Below are 23,607 nucleotides of genomic sequence, written 5' to 3'. Positions count from 1 at the left end.
GTAGCTACTAGAGATAATACCAGAGGGTAATACTGATCCTTACTGTAGCTACTAGAGATAATACTGATCCTTACAGTAGCTACTAGAGATAATACCAGAGGGTAATACTGATGCTTACTGTAGCTACTAGAGATAATACTGATCCTTACAGTAGCTACTAGAGATAATACCAGAGGGTAATACTGATCCTTACTGTAGCTACTAGAGATAATACTGATCCTTACTGTAGCTACTAGAGATAATACTGATCCTTACTGTAGCTACTAGAGATAATACTGATCCTTACTGTAGCTACTAGAGATAATACCAGAGGGTAATAATGATCCTTACTGTAGCTACTAGAGATAATACCAGAGGGTAATAATGATCCTTACTGTAGCTACTAGAGATAATACTGATCCTTACAGTAGCTACTAGAGATAATACCAGAGGGTAATACTGATCCTTACTGTAGCTACTAGAGATAATACTGATCCTTACTGTAGCTACTAGAGATAATACTGATCCTTACTGTAGCTACTAGAGATAATACTGATCCTTACAGTAGCTAGAGATAATACCAGAGGGTAATACTGATCCTTACTGTAAACTACTAGAGATAATACCAGAGGGTAATACTGATCCTTACTGTAGCTACTAGAGATAATACCAGAGGGTAATACTGATCCTTACTGTAGCTACTAGAGATAATACTGATCCTTACAGTAGCTACTAGAGATAATACCAGAGGGTAATACTGATGCTTACTGTAGCTACTAGAGATAATACTGATCCTTACAGTAGCTACTAGAGATAATACCAGAGGGTAATACTGATCCTTACTGTAGCTACTAGAGATAATACTGATCCTTACTGTAGCTACTAGAGATAATACTGATCCTTACTGTAGCTACTAGAGATAATACTGATCCTTACTGTAGCTACTAGAGATAATACCAGAGGGTAATAATGATCCTTACTGTAGCTACTAGAGATAATACCAGAGGGTAATAATGATCCTTACTGTAGCTACTAGAGATAATACTGATCCTTACGGTAGCTACTAGAGATAACACCAGAGGGTAATACTGATCCTTACTGTAGCTACTAGAGATAATACTGATCCTTACAGTAGCTACTAGAGATAATACCAGAGGGTAATACTGATCATTACTGTAGCTACTAGAGATAATACTGATCCTTACTGTAGCTACTAGAGATAATACCGGAGGGTAATACTGATCCTTAATGTAGCTATTAGAGATAATACCAGAGGGTAATACTGATCCTTACTGTAGCTACTAGAGATAATACTGATCCTTACTGTAGCTACTAGAGATATTACCAGGGGGTAATACTGATCCTTACTGTAGCTACCAGAGATAATACTGATCCTTACTGTCGCTACTAGAGATAATACTGATCCTTACTGTAGCTACTAGAGATAATACCAGAGTGTAATACTGAACCTTACTGTAGCTACTAGAGATAATACCAGAGTGTAATACTGATCCTTACTGTAGCTACTAGAGATAATACCAGAGGGTAATACTGATCCTTACTGTAGCTACTAGAGATAATACCAGAGGGTAATACTGATCCTTACTGTAGCTACTAGAGATAATACCAGAGGGTAATACTGATCCTTACTGTAGTTACTAGAGATAATACCAGAGGGTAATACTGATCCTTACTGTATCTACTAGAGATAATACCAGAGGGTAATACTGATCCTTACTGTAGCTACTAGAGATAATACCAGAGGGTAATACTGATCCTTACTGTAGCTACTAGAGATAATACTGATCCTTACTGTAGCTACAAGAGATAATACCAGAGTGTAATACTGAACCTTACTGTAGCTACTAGAGATAATACCAGAGTGTAATACTGATACTTACTGTAGCTACTAGAGATAATACCAGAGGGTAATACTGATCCTTACTGTAGCTACTAGAGATAATACCAGAGGGTAATACTGATCCTTACTGTAGCTACTAGAGATAATACCAGAGGGTAATACTGATCCTTACTGTAGTTACTAGAGATAATACTGATCCTTACAGTAGCTAGAGATAATACCAGAGGGTAATACTGATCCTTACTGTAGCTAATAGAGATAATACCAGAGGGTAATACTGATCCTTACTGTAGCTACTAGAGATAATACCAGAGGGTAATACTTATCTACTGTAGCTACTAGAGATAATACCAGAGGGTAATACTGATCCTTACTGTAGCTACTAGAGATAATACTGATCCGTACTGTAGCTACTAGAGATAATACCAGAGGGTAATACTGATCCTTACTGTAGCTACTAGAGATAATACCAGAGGGTAATACTTATCCTTACTGTAGCTACTAGAGATAATACCAGAGGGTAATACTGATCCTTACTGTAGCTACTAGAGATAATACCAGAGGGTAATACTGATCCTTACTGTAGCTACTAGAGATAATACCAGAGGGTAATACTGATCCTTACTGTAGCTACTAGAGATAATACTGATCCTTACTGTAGCTACAAGAGATAATACCAGGGGGTAATACTGATCCTTACTGTAGCTACTAGAGATAATACTGATCCTTACTGTAGCTACTAGAGATAATACTGATCCTTACTGTAGCTACTAGAGATAATACCGGAGGGTAATACTGATCCTTAACGTAGCTACTAGAGATAATACCAGAAGGTAATACTGATCCTTACTGTAGCTACTAGAGATAATACTGATCCTTACTGTAGCTACTAGAGATAATACTGGAGGGTAATACTGATCCTTACTGTAGCTACTAGAGATAATACCAGAGGGTAATACTGATCCTTACTGTAGCAAGTAGAGATAATACCAGAGGGTAATACTGATCCTTAATGTAGCTACTAGAGATAATACCAGAGGGTAATACTGATCCTTACTGTAGCTACTAGAGATAATACCAGAGGGTAATACTGATCCTTACTGTAGCTACTAGAGATAATACCAGAGTGTAATACTGATCCTTACTGTCGCTACCAGAGATGATACCAGAGGGTAATACTGATCCTTACTGTAGCTACTAGAGATAATACCAGAGTGTAATACTGATCCTTACTGTAGCTACTAGAGATAATACCAGAGGGTAATACTGATCCTTACTGTAGCTACTAGAGATAATACCAGAGGGTAATACTGATCCTTACTGTAGCTACTAGAGATAATACCAGAGGGTAACACTGATCCCTACTGTAGCAACTAGAGATAATACAAGAGGGTAATACTGGTCCTTACTGTAGCTACTAGCGATAATACCAGAGGGTAATACTGATCCTTACTGTAGCTACTAGAGATAATACCAGAGGGTAATACTGATCCTTACTGTAGCTACTAGAGATAATACCAGAGGGTGATACTGATCCTTACTGTAGTTACTAGAGATAATACCAGAGGGTAATACTGATCCTTACTGTAGCTACTAGAGATAATACCAGAGGGTTATACTGATCCTTACTGTAGCTACTAGAGATAATACCAGAGGGTAATACTGATCCTTACTGTAGCTACTAGAGATAATACTGATCCTTACTGTAGCTACTAGAGATAATACTGATCCTTACTGTAGCTACTAGAGATAATACTGATCCTTACTGTAGCTACTCGAGATAATACCGGAGGGTAATACTGATCCTTAACGTAGCTATTAGAGATAATACCTGAGGGTAATACTGATCCTTACTGTAGCTACTAGAGATAATACTGATCCTTACTGTAGCTACTAGAGATATTACCAGGGGGTAATACTGATCCTTACTGTAGCTACTAGAGATAATACTGATCCTTACTGTCGCTACTAGAGATAATACTGATCCTTACTGTAGCTACTAGAGATAATACCAAAGTGTAATACTGAACCTTACTGTAGCTACTAGAGATAATACCAGAGTGTAATACTGATCCTTACTGTAGCTACTAGAGATAATACCAGAGGGTAATACTGATCCTTACTGTAGCTACTAGAGATAATACCAGAGGGTAATACTGATCCTTATAGTAGCTACTAGAGATAATACCAGAGGGTAATACTGATCCTTACTGTAGTTACTAGAGATAATACCAGAGGGTAATACTGATCCTTACTGTAGCTACTAGAGATAATACCAGAGGGTTATACTGATCCTTACTGTAGCTACTAGAGATAATACCAGAGGGTAATACTGATCCTTACTGTAGCTACTAGAGATAATAGCAGAGGGTAATACTGATCCCTACTGTAGCAACTAGAGATAATACCAGAGGGTAATACTGGTCCTTACTGTAGCTACTAGAGATAATACCAGAGGGTAATACTGATCCTTACAGTAGCTACTAGAGATAATACCAGAGGGTAATACTGATCCTTACTGTAGCTACTAGAGATAATACCAGAGGGTAATACTGATCCTTACTGTAGCTACTAGAGATAATACCAGAGGGTAATACTGATCCTTACTGTAGCTACTAGAGATAATACTGATCCTTACTGTAGCTACTAGAGATAATACCAGAGGGTAATACTGATCCTTACTGTAGCTACTAGAGATAATACCAGAGGGTAATACTGATCCTTACTGTAGATACTAGAGATAATGCAAGAGGGTAATACTGATCCTTACTGTAGCTACTAGAGATAATACCAGAGGGAAATACTGATCCTTACTGTAGCTACTAGAGATAATACCAGAGGGTAATACTGATCCTTACTAAAGCTACTAGAGATAATACTGATCCTCACAGTAGCTACTAGAGATAATACCAGAGGGTAATACTGATCCTTACTGTAGCTACTAGAGATAATACTGATCCTTACAGTAGCTACTAGAGATAATACCAGAGGGTAATACTGATCCTTACTGTAGCTACTAGAGATAATACTGATCCTTACTGTAGCTACTAGAGATAATACTGATCCTTACTGTAGCTACTAGAGATAATACTGATCCTTACTGTAGCTACTAGAGATAATACCGGAGGGTAATACTGATCCTTAAAGTAGCTATTAGAGATAATACCAGAGGGTAATACTGATCCTTACTGTAGCTACTAGAGATAATACTGATCCTTACTGTAGCTACTAGAGATATTACCAGGGGGTAATACTGATCCTTACTGTAGCTACTAGAGATAATACTGATCCTTACTGTCGCTACTAGAGATAATACTGATCCTTACTGTAGCTACTAGAGATAATACCAGAGTGTAATACTGAACCTTACTGTAGCTACTAGAGATAATACCAGAGTGTAATACTGATCCTTACTGTAGCTACTAGAGATAATACCAGAGGGTAATACTGATCCTTACTGTAGCTACTAGAGATAATACCAGAGGGTAATACTGATCCTTACTGTAGCTACTAGAGATAATACCAGAGGGTAATACTGATCCTTACTGTAGTTACTAGAGATAATACCCTACCTTACAGTAGCTAGAGATAATACCAGAGTGTAATACTGATCCTTACTGTAGCTACTAGAGATAATACCAGAGGGTAATACTGATCCTTACTGTAGCTACTAGAGATAATACCAGAGTGTAATACTGAACCTTACTGTAGCTACTAGAGATAATACCAGAGTGTAATACTGATCCTTACTGTAGCTACTAGAGATAATACCAGAGGGTAATACTGATCCTTACTGTAGCTAATAGAGATAATACCAGAGGGTAATACTGATCCTTACTGTAGCTACTAGAGATAATACCACAGGGTAATACTGATCCTTACTGTAGTTACTAGAGATAATACTGATCCTTACAGTAGCTAGAGATAATACCAGAGGGTAATACTGATCCTTACTGTAGCTAATAGAGATAATACCAGAGGGTAATACTGATCCTTACTGTAGCTACTAGAGATAATACTGATCCGTACTGTAGCTACTAGAGATAATACCAGAGGGTAATACTGATCCTTACTGTAGCTACTAGAGATAATACAAGAGGGTAATACTGATCCTTACTGTAGCTACTAGAGATAATACCAGAGGGTAATATTGATCCTTACTGTAGCTACTAGAGATAATACCAGAGGGTAATACTGAACCTTACTGTAGCTACTAGAGATAATACCAGAGGGTAATACTGATCCTTACTGTAGCTACTAGAGATAATACCAGAGTGTAATACTGATCCTTACTGTAGCTACTAGAGATAATACCAGAGGGTAATACTGGTGCTTACTGTAGCTACTAGAGATAATACCAGAGGGTAATACTGATCCTTACTGTAGCTACTAGAGATAATACCAGAGGGTAATAATGATCCTTACTGTAGCTACTAGAGATAATACCAGAGGGTAATACTGATCCTTACTGTAGCTACTAGAGATAATACCAGAGGGTAATACTGATCCTTACTGTAGCTACTAGAGATAATACTGATCCTTACAGTAGCTAGAGATAATACCAGAGGGTAATACTGATCCTTACTGTAGCTACTAGAGATAATACCAGAGGGTAATACTGATCCTTACTGTAGCTACTAGAGATAATACCAGAGGGTAATACTGATCCTTACTGTAGCTACTAGAGATAATACCAGAGGGTAATAATGATCCTTACTGTAGCTACTAGAGATAATACCAGAGGGTAATACTGATCCTTACTGTAGCTAGTAGAGATAATACCAGAGGGTAATACTGATCCTTACTGTAGCTACTAGAGATAATACCAGAGGGTAATAATGATCCTTACTGTAGCTACTAGAGATAATACCAGAGGGTAATACTGATCCTTACTGTAGCTACTAGAGATAATACCAGAGGGTAATACTGATCCTTACTGTAGCTACTAGAGATAATACTGATCCTTACAGTAGCTAGAGATAATACCAGAGGGTAATACTGATCCTTACTGTAGCTACTAGAGATAATACCAGAGGGTAATACTGATCCTTACTGTAGCTACTAGATATAATACCAGAGGGTAATACTGATCCTTACTGTAGCTACTAGAGATAATACCAGAGGGTAATAATGATCCTTACTGTAGCTACTAGAGATAATACCAGAGGGTAATACTGATCCTTACTGTAGCTAGTAGAGATAATACCAGAGGGTAATACTGATCCTTACTGTAGCTACTAGAGATAATACTGATCCGTACTGTAGCTACTAGAGATAATACCAGAGGGTAATACTGATCCTTACTGTAGCTACTAGAGATAATACCAGAGGGTAATACTGATCCTTACTGTAGCTACTAGAGATAATACCAGAGGGAAATACTGATCCTTACTGTAGCTACTAGAGATAATACCAGAGGGTAATACTGATCCTTCCTGTAGCTACTAGAGATAATACTGATCCTCACACTAGCTACTAGAGATAATACCAGAGGGTAATACTGATCCTTACAGTAGCTACTAGAGATAATACTGATCCTTACAGTAGCTACTAGAGATAATACCAGAGGGTAATACTGCTCCTTACTGTAGCTACTAGAGATAATACTGATCCTTACTGTAGCTACTAGAGATAATACTGATCCTTACTGTAGCTACTAGAGATATTACCAGGGGGTAATGCTGATCCTTACTGTAGCTACTAGAGATAATACTGATCCTTACTGTCGCTACTAGAGATAATACTGATCCTTACTGTAGCTACTAGAGATAATACCAGAGGGTAATACTGATCCTTACTGTAGCTACTAGAGATAATACCAGAGGGTAATACTGATCCTTACTGTAGCTACTAGAGATAATACCAGAGGGTAATACTGATCCTTACTGTAGTTACTAGAGATAATACCAGAGGGTAATACTGATCCTTACTGTAGCTACTAGAGATAATACCAGAGGGTAATACTGATCCCTACTGTAGCAACTATAGATAATACCAGAGGGTAATACTGGTCCTTACTGTAGCTACTAGAGATAATACCAGAGGGTAATACTGATCCTTACTCTAGCTACTAGAGATAATACCAGAGGGTAATACTGATCCTTACTGTAGCTACTAGAGATAATACCAGAGGGTAATACTGATCCTTACTGTAGCTACTAGAGATAATACCAGAGGGTAATACTGATCCTTACTGTAGCTACTAGAGATAATACTGATCCTTACTGTAGCTACTAGAGAAAATACCAGAGGGTAATACTGATCCTTACTGTAGCTACTAAAGATAATACCAGAGGGTAATACTGATCCTTACTGTAGCTACTAGAGATAATACCAGAGGGTAATACTGATCCTTACTGTAGCTACTAGAGATAATACCAGAGGGAAATACTGATCCTTACTGTAGCTACTAGAGATAATACCAGAGGGTAATACTGATCCTTACTAAAGCTACTAGAGATAATACTGATCCTCACAGTAGCTACTAGAGATAATACCAGAGGGTAATACTGATCCTTACTGTAGCTACTAGAGATAATACTGATCCTTACAGTAGCTACTAGAGATAATACCAGAGGGTAATACTGATCCTTACTGTAGCTACTAGAGATAATACTGATCCTTACTGTAGCTACTAGAGATAATACTGATCCTTACTGTAGCTACTAGAGATATTACCAGGGGGTAATGCTGATCCTTACTGTAGCTACTAGAGATAATACTGATCCTTACTGTAGCTATAAGAGATAATACTGATCCGTACTGTAGCTACTAGAGATAATACCAGAGGGTAATACTGATCCTTACTGTAGCTACTAGAGATAATACTGATCCTTACAGTAGCTACTAGAGATAATACCAGAGGGTAATACTGATCCTTACTGTAGCTACTAGAGATAATACTGATCCTTACTGTAGCTACTAGAGATAATACTGATCCTTACTGTAGCTACTAGAAATATTACCAGGGGGTAATGCTGATCCTTACTGTAGCTACTAGAGATAATACTGATCCTTACTGTAGCTATAAGAGATAATACTGATCCGTACTGTAGCTACTAGAGATAATACCAGAGGGTAATACTGATCCTTACTGTAGCTACTAGAGATAAAACCACAGGGTAATACTGATCCTTACTGTAGCTACTAGAGATAATACCAGAGGGTAATACTGATCCTTACTGTAGCTACTAGAGATAATACTGATCCTTACTGTAGCTACTAGAGATAATTCCAGGGGGTAATACTGATCCTTACTGTAGCTACTAGAGATAATACTGATCCTTACTGTAGCTACTAGAGATAATACTGATCCTTACTGTAGCTACTAGAGATAATACCGGAGGGTAATACTGATCCTTAACGTAGCTACTAGAGATAATACCAGAGGGTAATACTGATCCTTACTGTAGCTAATAGAGATAATACTGATCCTTACTGTAGCTACTAGAGATAATACCAGAGGGTAATACTGATCCTTACTGTAGCTATTAGAGATAATACTGATCCTTACTGTAGCTACTAGAGATAATACTGATCCTTACTGTAGCTACTAGAGATAATACTGGAGGGTAATACTGATCCTTACTGTAGCTACTAGAGATAATACTGATCCTTACTGTAGCTACTAGAGATAATACCAGAGGGTAATACTGATCCTTACTGTAGCTATTAGAGATAATACTGATCCTTACTGTAGCTACTAGAGATAATACTGATCCTTACTGTAGCTACTAGAGATAATACTGGAGGGTAATACTGATCCTTACTGTAGCTACTAGAGATAATACCTGAGGGTAATACTGATCCTTACTGTAGCAACTAGAGATAATACCAGAGGGTAATACTGATCCTTACTGTAGCTACTAGAGATAATACCAGAGGGTAATACTGATCCTTACTGTAGCTACTAGAGATAATACCAGAGGGTAATACTGATCCTTACTGTAGTTACTAGAGATAATACTGATCCTTACAGTAGCTAGAGATAATACCAGAGGGTAATAATGATCCTTACTGTAGCTACTAGAGATAATACCAGAGGGTAATACTGATCCTTACCGTATCTACTAGAGATAATACCAGAGGGTAATACTGACCCTTACTGTAGCTACTAGAGATAATACCAGAGGTTAACCTGTTGGGTCTAGGGGGCAGCATTTGCACGTCTGGATAAAAAAAATGTACCCGATTTAATCTGGTTACTAATCCTACCCAGTAACTAGAATATGCATATACTTATTATATATGGATAGAAAACACTCTAAAGTTTCCAAAACTGTTTGAATGGTGTCTGTGAGTATAACAGAACTCATTTGGCAGGCAAAACCCTGAGACATTTTCTGACAGGAAGTGGATACCTGATGTGTTGTATTGACTTTAAACCTATCCCATTGAAAAACACAGGGGTTTAGGAATATTTTGGCACTTCCTATTGCTTCCACTAGATGTCACCAGCCTTTACAAAGTGTTTTGAGTCTTCTGGAGGGAGATCTGACCGAACAAGAGCCATGGAACGGTGATGTCCCATTAGACACCTGGCGCGCTACTTCATGTTGGGTACCCTCGTTCCAATACGTTATAAAAGAGTATGCATTCGTCCACCTTGAATATTATTCATGTTCTGGTTAAAAAAGGCCCTAATGATTTATGCTATACAACGTTTGACATGTTTGAACGAACGGAAATATATTTTTTCCCCTCGTTCATGACGAGAAGTCCGGCTGGCTTACATCATGTGCTAACGAGACGGAGATTTTTGGACATAAATGATGAGCTTTTTTGAACAAAACTACATTCGTTATGGACCTGTGATACCTGGAAGTGACATCTGATGAAGAGAATCAAAGGTAATGGATTATTTACATAGTATTTTCGATTTTAGATCTCCCCAACATGACGTCTAGTCTGTATCGCAACGCGTATTTTTCTGGGCGCAGTGCTCAGATTATTGCAAAGTGTGATTTCCCAGTAAGGTTATTTTTAAATCTGGCAAGTTGATTGCGTTCAAGAGATGTAAATCTATAATTCTTTAAATGACAATATAATATTTTACCAATGTTTTCTAATTTTAATTATTTAATTTCTGACGCTGACTTGACTGCCGGTTATTGGAGGGAAACGATTTCCTCAACATCAATGCCATAGTAAAACGCTGTTTTTGTATATAAATATGAACTTGATAGAACTAAAAATGCATGCATTGTCTAACATAATGTCCTAGGAGTGTCATCTGATGGAGATTGTAAAAGGTTAGTGCATCATTTTAGCTGGTTTTATGGTTTTGGTGACCCTGTCTTTGACTTGACAAAACATTACACACAACTCTTGTAAATGTACTGTCCTAACATACTCTAAATTTATGCTTTCGCCGTAAAACCTTTTTGAAATCGTAAAACGTGGTTAGATTAAGGAGATGTTTATCTTTCAAATGGTGTAACATAGTTGTATTTTTGAAAAATTTGAATTTTGACATTTATTTGGATTCAAATTTGCCGCTCTTGAAATGCACCTGCTGTTGATGGAGTGCACCACGGGTGGCACGCTAGCGTCCCACCTAGCCCCAAGAGGTTAATACTGATCCTTACTGTTGCTACTAGAGATAATACCAGAGGGTAATACTGAACCTTACTGTAGCTACTAGAGATAATACCAGAGGGTAATACTGATCCTTACTGTAGCTACTAGAGATAATACCAGAGTGTAATACTGATCCTTACTGTAGCTACTAGAGATAATACCAGAGGGTAATACTGGTGCTTACTGTAGCTACTAGAGATAATACTGAACCTTACTGTAGCTACTAGAGATAATTCCAGGGGGTAATACTGATCCTTACTGTAGCTACTAGAGATAATACTGATCCTTACTGTAGCTACTAGAGATAATACTGATCCTTACTGTAGCTACTAGAGATAATACCGGAGGGTAATACTGATCCTTAACGTAGCTACTAGAGATAATACCAGAGGGTAATACTGATCCTTACTGTAGCTAATAGAGATAATATTGATCCTTACTGTAGCTACTAGAGATAATACCAGAGGGTAATACTGATCCTTACTGTAGCTATTAGAGATAATACTGATCCTTACTGTAGCTACTAGAGATAATACTGATCCTTACTGTAGCTACTAGAGATAATACTGGAGGGTTATACTGATCCTTACTGTAGCTACTAGAGATAATACCAGAGGGTAATACTGATCCTTACTGTAGCAACTAGAGATAATACCAGAGGGTAATACTGAACCTTACTGTAGCTACTAGAGATAATACCAGAGGGTAATACTGATCCTTACTGTAGCTACTAGAGATAATACCAGAGTGTAATACTGATCCTTACTGTAGCTACTAGAGATAATACCAGAGGGTAATACTGGTGCTTACTGTAGCTACTAGAGATAATACCAGAGGGTAATACTGATCCTTACTGTAGCTACTAGAGATAATACCAGAGGGTAATAATGATCCTTACTGTAGCTACTAGAGATAATACCAGAGGGTAATACTGATCCTTACTGTAGTTACTAGAGATAATACCAGAGGGTAATACTGATCCTTACTGTAGCTACTAGAGATAATACTGATCCTTACAGTAGCTAGAGATAATACCAGAGGGTAATACTGATCCTTACTGTAGCTACTAGAGATAATACCAGAGGGTAATACTGATCCTTACTGTAGCTACTAGAGATAATACCAGAGGGTAATACTGATCCTTACTGTAGCTACTAGAGATAATACCAGAGGGTAATACTGATCCTTACTGTAGCTACTAGAGATAATACCAGAGGGTAATACTGATCCTTACTGTAGCTAGTAGAGATAATACCAGAGGGTAATACTGATCCTTACTGTAGCTACTAGAGATAATACTGATCCGTACTGTAGCTACTAGAGATAATACCAGAGGGTAATACTGATCCTTACTGTAGCTACTAGAGATAATACCAGAGGGTAATACTGATCCTTACTGTAGCTACTAGAGATAATACCAGAGGGAAATACTGATCCTTACTGTAGCTACTAGAGATAATACCAGAGGGTAATACTGATCCTTACTGTAGCTACTAGAGATAATACTGATCCTCACACTAGCTACTAGAGATAATACCAGAGGGTAATACTGATCCTTACAGTAGCTACTAGAGATAATACCAGAGGGTAATACTGCTCCTTACTGTAGCTACTAGAGATAATACTGATCCTTACTGTAGCTACTAGAGATAATACTGATCCTTACTGTAGCTACTAGAGATATTACCAGGGGGTAATGCTGATCCTTACTGTAGCTACTAGAGATAATACTGATCCTTACTGTCGCTACTAGAGATAATACTGATCCTTACTGTAGCTACTAGAGATAATACCAGAGGGTAATACTGATCCTTACTGTAGCTACTAGAGATAATACCAGAGGGTAATACTGATCCTTACTGTAGCTACTAGAGATAATACCAGAGGGTAATACTGATCCTTACTGTAGTTACTAGAGATAATACCAGAGGGTAATACTGATCCTTACTGTAGCTACTAGAGATAATACCAGAGGGTAATACTGATCCCTACTGTAGCAACTATAGATAATACCAGAGGGTAATACTGGTCCTTACTGTAGCTACTAGAGATAATACCAGAGGGTAATACTGATCCTTACTGTAGCTACTAGAGATAATACCAGAGGGTAATACTGATCCTTACTGTAGCTACTAGAGATAATACCAGAGGGTAATACTGATCCTTACTGTAGCTACTAGAGATAATACCAGAGGGTAATACTGATCCTTACTGTAGCTACTAGAGATAATACTGATCCTTACTGTAGCTACTAGAGAAAATACCAGAGGGTAATACTGATCCTTACTGTAGCTACTAAAGATAATACCAGAGGGTAATACTGATCCTTACTGTAGCTACTAGAGATAATACTGATCCTTACTGTAGCTACTAGAGATAATACTGGAGGGTAATACTGATCCTTACTGTAGCTACTAGAGATAATACCTGAGGGTAATACTGATCCTTACTGTAGCAACTAGAGATAATACCAGAGGGTAATACTGATCCTTACTGTAGCTACTAGAGATAATACCAGAGGGTAATACTGATCCTTACTGTAGCTACTAGAGATAATACCAGAGGGTAATACTGATCCTTACTGTAGTTACTAGAGATAATACTGATCCTTACAGTAGCTAGAGATAATACCAGAGGGTAATAATGATCCTTACTGTAGCTACTAGAGATAATACCAGAGGGTAATACTGATCCTTACCGTATCTACTAGAGATAATACCAGAGGGTAATACTGACCCTTACTGTAGCTACTAGAGATAATACCAGAGGTTAATACTGATCCTTACTGTTGCTACTAGAGATAATACCAGAGGGTAATACTGAACCTTACTGTAGCTACTAGAGATAATACCCGAGGGTAATACTGATCCTTACTGTAGCTACTAGAGATAATACCAGAGTGTAATACTGATCCTTACTGTAGCTACTAGAGATAATACCAGTGGGTAATACTGGTGCTTACTGTAGCTACTAGAGATAATACTGAACCTTACTGTAGCTACTAGAGATAATTCCAGGGGGTAATACTGATCCTTAGTGTAGCTACTAGAGATAATACTGATCCTTACTGTAGCTACTAGAGATAATACTGATCCTTACTGTAGCTACTAGAGATAATACCGGAGGGTAATACTGATCCTTAACGTAGCTACTAGAGATAATACCAGAGGGTAATACTGATCCTTACTGTAGCTAATAGAGATAATACTGATCCTTACTGTAGCTACTAGAGATAATACCAGAGGGTAATACTGATCCTTACTGTAGCTATTAGAGATAATACTGATCCTTACTGTAGCTACTAGAGATAATACTGATCCTTACTGTAGCTACTAGAGATAATACTGGAGGGTTATACTGATCCTTACTGTAGCTACTAGAGATAATACCAGAGGGTAATACTGATCCTTACTGTAGCAACTAGAGATAATACCAGAGGGTAATACTGAACCTTACTGTAGCTACTAGAGATAATACCAGAGGGTAATACTGATCCTTACTGTAGCTACTAGAGATAATACCAGAGTGTAATACTGATCCTTACTGTAGCTACTAGAGATAATACCAGAGGGTAATACTGGTGCTTACTGTAGCTACTAGAGATAATACCAGAGGGTAATACTGATCCTTACTGTAGCTACTAGAGATAATACCAGAGGGTAATAATGATCCTTACTGTATCTACTAGAGATAATACCAGAGGCTAATACTGATCCTTACTGTAGCTACTAGAGATAATACCAGAGGGTAATACTGATCCTTACTGTAGCTACTAGAGATAATACTGATCCTTACAGTAGCTAGAGATAATACCAGAGGGTAATACTGATCCTTACTGTAGCTACTAGAGATAATACCAGAGGGTAATACTGATCCTTACTGTAGCTACTAGAGATAATACCAGAGGGTAATACTGATCCTTACTGTAGCTACTAGAGATAATACCAGAGGGTAATACTGATCCTTACTGTAGCTACTAGAGATAATACCAGAGGGTAATACTGATCCTTACTGTAGCTAGTAGAGATAATACCAGAGGGTAATACTGATCCTTACTGTAGCTACTAGAGATAATACTGATCCGTACTGTAGCTACTAGAGATAATACCAGAGGGTAATACTGATCCTTACTGTAGCTACTAGAGATAATACCAGAGGGTAATACTGATCCTTACTGTAGCTACTAGAGATAATACCAGAGGGAAATACTGATCCTTACTGTAGCTACTAGAGATAATACCAGAGGGTAATACTGATCCTTACTGTAGCTACTAGAGATAATACTGATCCTCACACTAGCTACTAGAGATAATACCAGAGGGTAATACTGATCCTTACAGTAGCTACTAGAGATAATACTGATCCTTACAGTAGCTACTAGAGATAATACTGATCCTTACTGTAGCTACTAGAGATAATACTGATCCTTACTGTAGCTACTAGAGATATTACCAGGGGGTAATGCTGATCCTTACTGTAGCTACTAGAGATAATACTGATCCTTACTGTCGCTACTAGAGATAATACTGATCCTTACTGTAGCTACTAGAGATAATACCAGAGGGTAATACTGATCCTTACTGTAGCTACTAGAGATAATACCAGAGGGTAATACTGATCCTTACTGTAGCTACTAGAGATAATACCAGAGGGTAATACTGATCCTTACTGTAGTTACTAGAGATAATACCAGAGGGTAATACTGATCCTTACTGTAGCTACTAGAGATAATACCAGAGGGTAATACTGATCGCTACTGTAGCAACTATAGATAATACCAGAGGGTAATACTGGTCCTTACTGTAGCTACTAGAGATAATACCAGAGGGTAATACTGATCCTTACTGTAGCTACTAGAGATAATACCAGAGGGTAATACTGATCCTTACTGTAGCTACTAGAGATAATACCAGAGGGTAATACTGATCCTTACTGTAGCTACTAGAGATAATACCAGAGGGTAATACTGATCCTTACTGTAGCTACTAGAGATAATACTGATCCTTACTGTAGCTACTAGAGAAAATACCAGAGGGTAATACTGATCCTTACTGTAGCTACTAAAGATAATACCAGAGGGTAATACTGATCCTTACTGTAGCTACTAGAGATAATACCAGAGGGTAATACTGATCCTTACTGTAGCTACTAGAGATAATACCAGAGGGAAATACTGATCCTTACTGTAGCTACTAGAGATAATACCAGAGGGTAATACTGATCCTTACTAAAGCTACTAGAGATAATACTGATCGTCACAGTAGCTACTAGAGATAATACCAGAGGGTAATACTGATCCTTACTGTAGCTACTAGAGATAATACTGATCCTTACAGTAGCTACTAGAGATAATACCAGAGGGTAATACTGATCCTTACTGTAGCTACTAGAGATAATACTGATCCTTACTGTAGCTACTAGAGATAATACTGATCCTTACTGTAGCTACTAGAGATATTACCAGGGGGTAATGCTGATCCTTACTGTAGCTACTAGAGATAATACTGATCCTTACTGTAGCTACTAGAGATAATACTGATCCGTACTGTAGCTACTAGAGATAATACCAGAGGGTAATACTGATCCTTACTGTAGCTACTAGAGATAAAACCACAGGGTAATACTGATCCTTACTGTAGCTACTAGAGATAATACCAGAGGGTAATACTGATCCTTACTGTAGCTACTAGAGATAATACTGATCCTTACTGTAGCTACTAGAGATAATTCCAGGGGGTAATACTGATCCTTACTGTAGCTACTAGAGATAATACTGATCCTTACTGTAGCTACTAGAGATAATACTGATCCTTACTGTAGCTACTAGAGATAATACCGGAGGGTAATACTGATCCTTAACGTAGCTACTAGAGATAATACCAGAGGGTAATACTGATCCTTACTGTAGCTAATAGAGATAATACTGATCCTTACTGTAGCTACTAGAGATAATACAAGAGGGTAATACTGATCCTTACTGTAGCTATTAGAGATAATACTGATCCTTACTGTAGCTACTAGAGATAATACTGATCCTTACTGTAGCTACTAGAGATAATACTGGAGGGTAATACTGATCCTTACTGTAGCTACTAGAGATAATACTGATCCTTACTGTAGCTACTAGAGATAATACCAGAGGGTAATACTGATCCTTACTGTAGCTATTAGAGATAATACTGATCCTTACTGTAGCTACTAGAGATACTACTGATCCTTACTGTAGCTACTAGAGATAATACTGGAGGGTAATACTGATCCTTACTGTAGCTACTAGAGATAATACCAGAGGGTAATACTGATCCTTACTGTAGCAACTAGAGATAATACCAGAGGGTAATACTGATCCTTACTGTAGCTACTAGAGATAATACCAGAGGGTAATACTGATCCTTACTGTAGCTACTAGAGATAATACCAGAGGGTAATACTGATCCTTACTGTAGTTACTAGAGATAATACTGATCCTTACAGTAGCTAGAGATAATACCAGAGGGTAATAATGATCCTTACTGTAGCTACTAGAGATAATACCAGAGGGTAATACTGATCCTTACCGTATCTACTAGAGATAATACCAGAGGGTAATACTGACCCTTACTGTAGCTACTAGAGATAATACCAGAGGGTAATACTGATCCTTACTGTAGCTACTAGAGATAATACTGATCCGTAATACTGAACCTTACTGTAGCTACTAGAGATAATTCCAGGGGGTAATACTGATCCTTACTGTAGCTACTAGAGATAATACTTATCCTTACTGTAGCTACTAGAGATAATACTGATCCTTACTGTAGCTACTAGAGATAATACCGGAGGGTAATACTGATCCTTAACGTAGCTACTAGAGATAATACCAGAGGGTAATACTGATCCTTACTGTAGCTAATAGAGATAATACTGATCCTTACTGTAGCTACTAGAGATAATACCAGAGGGTAATACTGATCCTTACTGTAGCTATTAGAGATAATACTGATCCTTACTGTAGCTACTAGAGATAATACTGATCCTTACTGTAGCTACTAGAGATAATACTGGAGGGTAATACTGATCCTTACTGTAGCTACTAGAGATAATACTGATCATTACAGTAGCTAGAGATAATACCAGCGGGTAATACTGATCCTTACTGTAGCTACTAGAGATAATACCAGAGGGTAATACTGATCCTTACTGTAGCTAGTAGAGATAATACCAGAGGGTAATACTGATCCTTACTGTAGCTACTAGAGATAATACTGATCCGTACTGTAGCTACTAGAGATAATACCAGAGGGTAATACTGATCCTTACTGTAGCTACTAGAGATAATACCAGAGGGTAATACTGATCCTTACTGTAGCTACTAGAGATAATACCAGAGGGTAATACTGATCCTTACTGTAGCTACTAGAGATAATACCAGAGGGAAATACTGATCCTTACTGTTGCTACTAGAGATAATACCAGAGGGTAATACTGATCCTTACTGTAGCTACTAGAGATAATACTGATCCTCACACTAGCTACTAGAGATAATACCAGAGGGTAATACTGATCCTTACTGTAGCTACTAGAGATAATACCAGAGGGTAATACTGATCCTTACTGTAGCTACTAGAGATAATACCAGAGGGTAATACTGATCCTTACTGTAGCTACTAGAGATAATACCAGAGGGAAATACTGATCCTTACTGTAGCTACTAGAGATAATACCAGAGGGTAATACTGATCCTTACTGTAGCTACTAGAGATAATACTGATCCTCACACTAGCTACTAGAGATAATACCAGAGGGTAATACTGATCCTTACTGTAGCTACTAGAGATAATACCAGAGGGTAATACTGATCCTTACTGTAGCTACTAGAGATAATACCAGAGGGTAATACTGATCCTTACTGTAGTTACTAGAGATAATACCAAAGGGTAATACTGATCCTTACTGTAGCTACTAGAGATATTACCAGGGGGTAATGCTGATCCTTACTGTAGCTACTAGAGATAATACTGATCCTTACTGTCGCTACTAGAGATAATACTGATCCTTACTGTAGCTACTAGAGATAATACCAGAGTGTAATACTGAACCTTACTGTAGCTACTAGAGATAATACCAGAGTGTAATACTGATCCTTACTGTAGCTACTAGAGATAATACCAGAGGGTAATACTGATCCTTACTGTAGCTACTAGAGATAATACCAGAGGGTAATACTGATCCTTACTGTAGCTACTAGAGATAATACCAGAGGGTAATACTGATCCTTACTGTAGTTACTAGAGATAATACCAGAGGGTAATACTGATCCTTACTGTAGCTACTAGAGATAATACCAGAGGGTAATACTGATCCCTACTGTAGCAACTATAGATAATACCAGAGGGTAATACTGGTCCTTACTGTAGCTACTAGAGATAATACCAGAGGGTAATACTGATCCTTACTGTAGCTACTAGAGATAATACCAGAGGGTAATACTGATCCTTACTGTAGCTACTAGAGATAATACCAGAGGGTAATACTGATCCTTACTGTAGCTACTAGAGATATTACCAGGGGGTAATGCTGATCCTTACTGTAGCTACTAGAGATAATACTGATCCTTACTGTCGCTACTAGAGATAATACTGATCCTTACTGTAGCTACTAGAGATAATACCAGAGTGTAATACTGAACCTTACTGTAGCTACTAGAGATAATACCAGAGTGTAATACTGATCCTTACTGTAGCTACTAGAGATAATACCAGAGGGTAATACTGATCCTTACTGTAGCTACTAGAGATAATACCAGAGGGTAATACTGATCCTTACTGTAGCTACTAGAGATAATACCAGAGGGTAATACTGATCCTTCCTGTAGTTACTAGAGATAATACCAGAGGGTAATACTGATCCTTACTGTAGCTACTAGAGATAATACCAGAGGGTAATACTGATCCCTACTGTAGCAACTATAGATAATACCAGAGGGTAATACTGGTCCTTACTGTAGCTACTAGAGATAATACCAGAGGGTAATACTGATCCTTACTGTAGCTACTAGAGATAATACCAGAGGGTAATACTGATCCTTACTGTAGCTACTAGAGATAATACCAGAGGGTAATACTGATCCTTACTGTAGCTACTAGAGATAATACCAGAGGGTAATACTGATCCTTACTGTAGCTACTAGAGATAATACTGATCCTTACTGTAGCTACTAGAGAAAATACCAGACGGTAATACTGATCCTTACTGTAGCTACTAAAGATAATACCAGAGGGTAATACTGATCCTTACTGTAGCTACTAGAGATAATACCAGAGGGTAATACTGATCCTTACTGTAGCTACTAGAGATAATACCAGAGGGAAATACTGATCCTTACTGTAGCTACTAGAGATAATACCAGAGGGTAATACTGATCCTTACTAAAGCTACTAGAGATAATACTGATCGTCACAGTAGCTACTAGAGATAATACCAGAGGGTAATACTGATCCTTACTGTAGCTACTAGAGATAATACTGATCCTTACAGTAGCTACTAGAGATAATACCAGAGGGTAATACTGATCCTTACTGTAGCTACTAGAGATAATACTGATCCTTACTGTAGCTACTAGAGATAATACTGATCCTTACTGTAGCTACTAGAGATATTACCAGGGGGTAATGCTGATCCTTACTGTAGCTACTAGAGATAATACTGATCCTTACTGTAGCTACTAGAGATAATACTGATCCGTACTGTAGCTACTAGAGATAATACCAGAGGGTAATACTGATCCTTACTGTAGCTACTAGAGATAATACTGATCCTCACACTAGCTACTAGAGATAATACCAGAGGGTAATACTGATCCTTACTGTAGCTACTAGAGATAATACCAGAGGGTAATACTGATCCTTACTGTAGCTACTAGAGATAATACCAGAGGGTAATACTGATCCTTACTGTAGCTACTAGAGATAATACCAGAGGGAAATACTGATCCTTACTGTAGCTACTAGAGATAATACCAGAGGGTAATACTGATCCTTACTGTAGCTACTAGAGATAATACTGATCCTCACACTAGCTACTAGAGATAATACCAGAGGGTAATACTGATCCTTACTGTAGCTACTAGAGATAATACCAGAGGGTAATACTGATCCTTACTGTAGCTACTAGAGATAATACCAGAGGGTAATACTGATCCTTACTGTAGTTACTAGAGATAATACCAAAGGGTAATACTGATCCTTACTGTAGCTACTAGAGATATTACCAGGGGGTAATGCTGATCCTTACTGTAGCTACTAGAGATAATACTGATCCTTACTGTCGCTACTAGAGATAATACTGATCCTTACTGTAGCTACTAGAGATAATACCAGAGTGTAATACTGAACCTTACTGTAGCTACTAGAGATAATACCAGAGTGTAATACTGATCCTTACTGTAGCTACTAGAGATAATACCAGAGGGTAATACTGATCCTTACTGTAGCTACTAGAGATAATACCAGAGGGTAATACTGATCCTTACTGTAGCTACTAGAGATAATACCAGAGGGTAATACTGATCCTTACTGTAGTTACTAGAGATAATACCAGAGGGTAATACTGATCCTTACTGTAGCTACTAGAGATAATACCAGAGGGTAATACTGATCCCTACTGTAGCAACTATAGATAATACCAGAGGGTAATACTGGTCCTTACTGTAGCTACTAGAGATAATACCAGAGGGTAATACTGATCCTTACTGTAGCTACTAGAGATAATACCAGAGGGTAATACTGATCCTTACTGTAGCTACTAGAGATAATACCAGAGGGTAATACTGATCCTTACTGTAGCTACTAGAGATAATACCAGAGGGTAATACTGATCCTTACTGTAGCTACTAGAGATAATACTGATCCTTACTGTAGCTACTAGAGAAAATACCAGACGGTAATACTGATCCTTACTGTAGCTACTAGAGATAATACCAGAGGGTAATACTGATCCTTACTGTAGCAACTAGAGATAATACCAGAGGGTAATACTGATCCTTACTGTAGCTACTAGAGATAATACCAGAGGGTAATACTGATCCTTACTGTAGCTACTAGAGATAATACCAGAGGGTAATACTGATCCTTACTGTAGTTACTAGAGATAATACTGATCCTTACAGTAGCTAGAGATAATACCAGAGGGTAATAATGATCCTTACTGTAGCTACTAGAGATAATACCAGAGGGTAATACTGATCCTTACTGTAGCAACTAGAGATAATACCAGAGGGTAATACTGATCCTTACTGTAGCTACTAGAGATAATACCAGAGGGTAATACTGATCCTTACTGTAGCTACTAGAGATAATACCAGAGGGTAATACTGATCCTTACTGTAGTTACTAGAGATAATACTGATCCTTACAGTAGCTAGAGATAATACCAGAGGGTAATAATGATCCTTACTGTAGCTACTAGAGATAATACCAGAGGGTAATACTGATCCTTACCGTATCTACTAGAGATAATACCAGAGGGTAATACTGACCCTTACTGTAGCTACTAGAGATAATACCAGAGGGTAATACTGATCCTTACTGTAGCTACTAGAGATAATACTGATCCGTAATACTGAACCTTACTGTAGCTACTAGAGATAATTCCAGGGGGTAATACTGATCCTTACTGTAGCTACTAGAGATAATACTTATCCTTACTGTAGCTACTAGAGATAATACTGATCCTTACTGTAGCTACTAGAGATAATACCGGAGGGTAATACTGATCCTTAACGTAGCTACTAGAGATAATACCAGAGGGTAATACTGATCCTTACTGTAGCTAATAGAGATAATACTGATCCTTACTGTAGCTACTAGAGATAATACCAGAGGGTAATACTGATCCTTACTGTAGCTATTAGAGATAATACTGATCCTTACTGTAGCTACTAGAGATAATACTGATCCTTACTGTAGCTACTAGAGATAATACTGGAGGGTAATACTGATCCTTACTGTAGCTACTAGAGATAATACTGATCATTACAGTAGCTAGAGATAATACCAGCGGGTAATACTGATCCTTACTGTAGCTACTAGAGATAATACCAGAGGGTAATACTGATCCTTACTGTAGCTAGTAGAGATAATACCAGAGGGTAATACTGATCCTTACTGTAGCTACTAGAGATAATACTGATCCGTACTGTAGCTACTAGA

This window comes from Salmo salar, chromosome 11, assembly GCF_965601325.2.
Source record: "Salmo salar chromosome 11, fSalSal1, whole genome shotgun sequence".
NCBI classification, from domain to species: Eukaryota; Metazoa; Chordata; class Actinopteri; order Salmoniformes; family Salmonidae; genus Salmo; species Salmo salar.
The sequence above is the reverse complement of the archived record's forward strand: the minus strand, read 5'-3'. Positions refer to the sequence as shown.